General features: G+C 37.6%; 1 pseudogene; it reads right to left on the reverse strand.

Moving 5' to 3' along the window:
* Window positions 1-762: 762 nt before the first annotated feature.
* LOC113920390 lies at window positions 763-1,411 on the reverse strand (annotated as a pseudogene).
* Window positions 1,412-7,804: the final 6,393 nt, after the last annotated feature.

The following is a 7,804-nucleotide window of genomic DNA, read 5'->3' on the forward strand; positions in this document are numbered from 1 at the left end:
ATCGCCAAAGGGATTCAGTCTCCTAAAGCACAAAATGCTATCAATGTGATTTTTTTTTAAATTTTCTACAGCTATTTGTCATAGTAAATATTTAGGTACATTAATTTAAAAGATTGTATATACTTTAAAATATGGCAAAAATGAGGAGCTATTAAATGAATATAAAAACTCTCAAGGGGGTTTTATTTTAGGCAAAGTGATAATTAGATGAATTTATAAGTAGGAAAACTGGCTCTTTTAAGACAGAATTTTTCCAAAGGAAAAAATACAGAGCACGTAAAAAGGAAACAGAGATTCACTAGAACAATTAATAAATTTGACCCTAAATTACATATTTTAAAATGACGACAAAAAAAGATCTTTAACAAGTGAGATTAGAAGGAAAATAGAAATAGTTAACATGTATTGGTGCACTGAGCCCTTAGTTTCTGTTCTAGTCACTTTATATGTGTTTTGTTGTTGTTTGTTTTGTTTATGGAAACTGTTTTTTTTTTTTTTCAATAAACCTTATTTCCATTTTGTTTGTCTCTATGGAAGAGCACCTGAAGACCACTCAGTGGTTATTCCTACCCATTCAGGGGCCTGAGTGGGAGCTGCAGACCAGTCTTCAGTGGCCAGCTGGGCATTCCAGTCTTCAGTAAGGAACTGCTGAGTAGGCATAGAGGACACCTGCATACCTTCAGACCAGTCTGCAACTTCAGGTTGAATAGCAGTGAATTCAGGAGCTGGAGCAATCCATTTCACCCTGAAATTCCTCCTTGGTCACAGCCTTTTCAACAGCAGCCTGCTCTTCCTTTTCAATTTCTTTACAATCTCCGTACAAGTAGAAATCAGGCATGACCTCCCATGGATGGTGCCACACATGTGCAGAACTTCCCAGGCCAGCATCCACCACATCAGACCCACTGAGTGAGCTTCCTTGTTGTTGCAAGGGATGGCAATGTCCACATAGCACAGAGGACAGTATGTTACACAGCAATGGTAGGCATGTTAACATAGGACACCTCTGTAAGAGGCTGGTGGTCAGCTCTGGGATCAGGAACCACCAGAGACCCCACTCCAGGAAGGCTGCCTGGATCTGGTTAGTAAAGGTTCCAGGAATAAAGTGGCCAGCAATAGGAGTGGTTCCAGTAGCAGCAGCAAACTTCAGGACAGCTCGCTGGCCAGTATTCTTGGATGATAATGACACTGACATCATCTGAGTTTTCAGTGCAACAATGGCTGGAGCTGTCAACAGAAGCTTCTCCCTGGTTCTCTTCAGATATATGGTGTAGATGCCATCATCTTTCCTTTTGTAAATGTACTGTTCCATTTGGAAATCAAGGCTGGTGCCACCTAAGGGGGTTCCTGCTGCAAGGCATTTGAGAACATCCTCCTCTTTCATTTGTAGGACAGCAAGGGCTCCAGACATTGTGAAAGTTTCCCTTTAAGTTACGACGGAAACTCAAAACAACGCAACAATGCCATATAGACCCCTCCCTAGGTAGCACTGGAAAAAAGACTCATTAGTCTTCACAACTCTTCAGAATCAGTGCTATTATTATCTCTATTTTGCAGACAAGGAAACTGAGTCACAAAGACTCAGAAAAACTTGTGCATCAGCTAGGAAATTGTACTCAGATATTCTGGATCCAGAACCACTATGATATCCCTATTATAGCAAATATTTTTAAAATCATATTTAAAATGAAAAAGTAGAGGCATATTCTGTAAATTAGACAATGATGTCTATTATATCATGTATCATTGGGAAATTTGGAAATGAAAGGAGGAGAGATGGGAAAAAGGGAAGAAAGGTAGGTATGTAAGTGATGAATCACTAAATTCTACATCTGAAACTAACACTACACTGTATGTTAACTAACTGGAATTTAAATAAAAACTTGGAGAAAGAAACATAAGTAAATAAAATTATAAGATTAAAAAAATAAAATAGAGAAAAAAATTATTTAAGCTGTCTCCCTAAAAAATCTTTGGTGTGCAGATAATCTAACTGAAAATCAGTTTTAGTAGTTTCTGGTTATCCTAGGGAACATATGTGTGTATGAATGCACACGCATGTATCCTATAATTATAATATATCACGTGTACATATATGTACATACTACATATGCAATATATCGCACATATACATATATGTGTTTCGTATATAATACATGGCATGACATGTGTATATACATATATACTTATGCATATATCAATACTTATAAATCTTCAATAAATATCTGTTAAATGAATGAAAGGATGAATATATACATACATGCCTTTTGGAAGCTGTACATGCACTGTTCAAAAACCTTCAATAAAGAGGTGCCTGGGTGGCTCAGTTGGTCAAGCATCCAAATCTTGATTTCAGCTCGGGTCATGATCTCAGGGTCATGAGATTGCGCCTTTCATCAGTCTCAGCGCTCAGCTGGGAATCTGTTGGAGATTGTCTCTCTACCTCTGCCTCTGCCCCTCTTCTCGCCCGACCCAAGTTCTTTCTCTCAAATAAATACAGAAATACTTACATGAATCCACCCAAAACAATACAATAGCTGTTATCAAAAGAACAAGATTTTTTATTTCTGTTGGGGGGGGCACTGTTTTTGTTTTTGTTTGGTCAAAAGGCTCATCCCATGAATGTCCAGTTCCCCAATTAAGTACATGGAAATCAGAGGTGAGAGCATTACCACAGTCAGATGATAAACACAACTACATATGTTTCTTACTTTTAAACTTAAGTGTCATCTTCCACCAAAACTCTTTCATTTACTCTGTAGATCTCTGTCTCGACAAACATGTAGCCATAATTTAAGTGAGTATTAAAACTAAAATCCTCTTAGAAATAATCTTTCTCCCCACTCTTCTTTTTGCCTTTCAGTAATTACTGTACCTGTGGGCAGGTGGTGTAAAGGCTATGAAGTATTTTAATGGATTTTTTTAATTTCATGATTAACTGATACAAAACTGAAGTGTTACCCCTCTTACATGTAATCAAGTAAAGATTATAGTTTTGATTAGCCATTGAATAAGTCCAGAAACATAATCAGATAGTTGCCTATTTTGTCAACCTCTGATTTAGAGTCTTTATTGCAATTGAATGGACCTAATCGACTAACAAATAAGATATCTGATTTAAGTAGAAAAGGAATAAAATGGTTTTGCTATGAAAAGTTTCCTTCTTGCTTATGCAAAGAGATGAGATAAAACCTTTTTAATGGTCCATTAAAGACCATAAGCATTTGATATGTAAGGAAAGATGACTTTCAGTGTTCTGATGTAAGTTAGAATCTTTATTTTATCATCTCTTTTTCTCAAATCAATCAAAAATATTTCTTGGACTCTGGCAATATAAAGCAGCACCAAAGGAGGAAGATCATAATCTCTACCTAGAAATGTTCATCTCATTAGAAAAATAATACAACTAGGTAAGAAAAAGTAGAAAATTAAAATTTCTATTGAAGTATAATATTGTGCCATACAGACAATAAATCTTCATTTTCTATTTTTGTCACTTTTAAGAACTTTTTATTCTTTTAATAGCTCCTCTACCTTCAAATACTGGGTAACTTTAGGGCTAATTTTTCTACCCTCTTTCAATGATCTCATCCTTTCCCATAGCTATGAAATCATACAGATTTGGTGCTTCCTGAATGTTCATGCCCAGTACAGACTTCAGACATGAGAGCCTGCTGCCTATTCTCTACATCTGCTTAAATAGCTCAAATGTTCCTAAAATGTAGCCTCTCCAAAACTGATCTCTTGATCATCCTTCTCCCACACTAAATCTGTTCCTTCTCTAGATTTCCCAATCTCTATACTGCTAAAGCCAGAAATCTGAGAATTGTCCTTGATATCTTACCACTTCTCCTTGACTCCTATATTTAGTCCATTATAAAGTCTTGTTAATTTGACCTCCAAAATATTACTTAAATCCATCTACATCTTCTTATCATTCTGATTGCTTACCTAGCCTCCCAGCATTTGTCCTTTTGTGCCTTCCTCCCTCCTCCATCCATTCTCCACATGGCAGCCCAAATGACCAATTTAAAGTGAAAATCTCTGATGTCACTTTTTCTTAAAAGCCTTCAAGAACTTCCCATTGTATTTAAGAAAAAGTATGAGTACAATTTAAAGATTTTTTTAATTTATTTATTCATGAGAGACAGAGAGAGAGAGAGGCAGAGGGAGAAGCAGGCTTCCCGCTGAGCAGGGAGCCCGATGCGGCACTCGATCCCAGGACTCTGGGATCATGACCTGAGCCAAAGGCAGACGCTTAACCATCTGAGCCACCCAGGCACCCTTTTTTTTTTTTTTAAGATTTTTTTAATTAGTACAATTTAAATCATATACCTTGACACCTTTATGCCTCAAATAAAATTGTTATTTTTTTCATAAAACATTATAATTTGTTAATATATTTCTTATGGGTAGTTTTCATTTTTGTTTTGGTTTTATTGGTTTGTCTGTTTATCCACCCGTACTAGACTATAAGCTGCATGAAGCAGGGACCATGCCTCATTATGGGACCATGATCTCATTTAATCCTCAAAATAACTCTATTTTATTTATTATCCCTATTTTATGGATGAGGAAAATGGCTTAGAGAAGATGAGTGGCTTTCCTGAGGACACACATCTGATATAATGAAAAACTTGATTTAAGCCAAGATCTATGGGAAGCTGAAGGCTATATAATTATCTATGATGTTGTATCATCTCCCAGAGGAGATGTCCGAAGCACAGCTGTACTAGGAAACTTCCTCTTGTAAATTATTAATGAGCTATAATCAACATAAGGAAGTCTCAAAAATGTCAAATGTCAAACAATTCATTAATTGAATAATTGTAAGGGAGGTAGGGTAAGAAACTGACCCACTTTCTTTTTGGGGGGGTGGTCAGGGCACACAGTATTTTTATATATAAAAACTTTAAGTGCTGGGCGCCTGGGTGGCTCAGTTGGTTAAGCGACTGCCTTCGGCTCAGGTCATGATCCTGGAGTCCCTGGATCGAGTCCCGCATCGGGCTCCCTGCTCAGCGGGGAGTCTGCTTCTCCCTCTGACCCTCCCATCTCATGTGCTTTCTCTCTCATTCTCTCTGTCTCTCAAATAAATAAATAAAATCTTTAAAAAAAAAAAACTTTAAGTGCTAAAAGCCTTCAAGAAAGATGACCCAATTCCCAATTGCTCTATTTCAATTTCCCAATTCCTCTATTCCTCTATTTCAATTTCCAAATATGTACATAGTTTAAAGATTTAAGAATTAAATGAGGCAACAGTTATGATGTATTTAGCATAGTCTTACATTCAAATAATAATTACTAGTATATTCATTAGTCTTTTTTTTTTTCAGCACAGCTGCTGAAGTCACACAGTGAGAGAAGAGACATGGGAGAATGTGTTGTCAGTTTTAAGTCTGAGAGTGCTTATGGTTAAGTAGCAGTGAATATGGTTAAGTAGCAGTCAAGCAAAATGGAATCCCCCCAAGGTTCAAGAATTGGAATGAGCTCCAATTCCCTGTACTTGATGATGACTCCATCTAGAACCTATGGAGAACTTTACAGATGAATTCAGTTCATGGTTCTTTCAAGCCCTGACCTTATCCTTCTTACTTTATTCTGTATATTTAAATCTCTCCTTTAGTATCCTCCAAGGACCCCCTAGTGCCTTGCTCTTACGAAGCCCCCTCAGAACTGTAGTTCTGATACCTATGTCCTTAGTTCCCCTTCTTGGAGCCAGTTCTCCCAGGGCTGCCTGCCTGAACTGAGATATATCATCTCAGGAAATATTGGATTTCCTATTGCTGCACTTTGTGGTCCTGTTAAGAAACCCTCCTCCAGTTGTAGAGATCATGCTAGCAATTACCAGTTGTCCATAATCATGTTGTTGGATACCTTGTTCTGCTAATACTCTCCTCCTCCTCCTCCTTCTCTAACCACAAAAAAAGAGGTAAGTTCTGTTGTTCACCATTCCATCATATGTGGAAGTAGTAATGAAATCATGTTCAATCCTTTTATTCCATAATGCAATGTAATTAACTTCTCTGCTATTAACCCCTATTAAAATGTTAAAATTCTAAAGACTCAAGACACACACACACACACACACACAATGGACACTTACAGAAGAAAATACTTGGAGGTGGGATAATTTCTAACATCACTCCAGGATAAAGCTAATATATTCAAAAGTAGTTAATTAATAGCATAGGGTTTTTTTTAGAGCACAAGAAAACTGTCATTTCTTTAGAGCTGACATTGAAGTTGAACTAATTATGAATTATAATCATTAAAAATACTTTAAGGAATAGTTTCAAAATGCTTATATGTAATACTGGCCTTGGGGAAAAACAAGGAAGGAAATCAAACTCAGGAGCCCTCCCAATTTTTCTGTCAAGTGGTATTCTCTAATTTCTGATGACCGTGCTCCCATTCCCAAATGCCATCTCTTTTCTCATGATGCATAATCACCAGGCAAAAGAGATGTTCCTCCAGTCCATTGTCTGTATCCATCACAATTCACCCCTGTCACAGACCTTTCTTTCCCTGGCCACACTACTTCTTGCTGACTGCTCTTTTCTAGCCCCTTGCTCTAACTCCTATTAAATATTCTATGACTAATGTCAGAGGGCACAAAATAGGCCCAGGGCTTAAACTCTGCTTACCTATGGAGTTCTATTATGCCTTTCCCAGTATACCCAGGTGCATTTATTTCATCACTGGTTGCTGCCAAGTTAGCAGCCTGCCTTCTTCTTCGTAATTATTTGTGAAAACACATGAATAACATAACAAATAAGACTTATAAGAAAAAGGGGAAATGAATCTAGATGGAGTCATCAAGTACAGGGAATTGGAGCTCACTCCAATTCTTGAACCTTGGGGGGATTCCATTTTGCTTGACTGCTACTTAACCATATTCACTGCTACTTAACCATAAGCACCCTCAGATTTATGAAAGGTTGCAAATAGCCAGCTCAGGGGTCAAAAATCATGCCACTGAGTAGTCTGTTTGGTCAGCACAATATTGGTAAACAACTGAATTTGAAGGATTTGGCAGGCATTCTCCACTGCCTCAAGCCCCAGATCTCCCTACAGTCTTATTTCTGTTTTTCACATATTCACAGATAAATTCCTGCCCCACCCTTCCTTAGAAAAAGAGACTGAACCTTAGTAATTGCACTCCCCATCCCATCCCACCACAACTGGTGCATGATGGGTTCTCAGTAAGTGCTCATGGGAAAGGAGAACAAACACCTTCCTTGCTGTTTTGGCGCTACCTAGGGCCCATGTTCAAAAGAGTTAGATAGTATCTCTAAAGTGTTTTTATTTTCACAGGAGATTTCTACACTCACACCCTTCAATGCTTCCTCCAAAACAAGTCTTTAAGGACACAGCTCTTCTAAGGCACCAGATACTGGAGTCTGAAATATTTCAAATGCTTTCCTGAGTTCTGCTTTGTACCCTGGGAAAATCAGAACAAAAGGTGGGAGGGCAGGAAACAGGATTTAATTCTGTCCAGTTTTACCAAGGAATAACAGCTGCTACTGCTCCCCAACGAAGAATTGGCAATCCTAGTCAAATCACTACCATCATCTTCCTCTCATTCTTTATATAGTCACAGTAAAGCTGAAAGGTCTCTCAAAATGCAAAATTGCTTTTGCTAGCCTTTTTAACATTAACATAGAAGACAAGCTTCCTCCCAGCATACATTTGAAAGTGGGGAATTTTACTTAACCCAAATAAACTTGGTGCATCTCATTATAAAAAAAAAAAAAAGGGAGAGAGAGAGAGAGAAAATGCACCACGTAGGAATATGAATACATTT

The sequence above is a fragment of the Zalophus californianus genome, chromosome 3 (assembly GCF_009762305.2).
Source record: "Zalophus californianus isolate mZalCal1 chromosome 3, mZalCal1.pri.v2, whole genome shotgun sequence".
Taxonomy (NCBI): Eukaryota; Metazoa; Chordata; class Mammalia; order Carnivora; family Otariidae; genus Zalophus; species Zalophus californianus.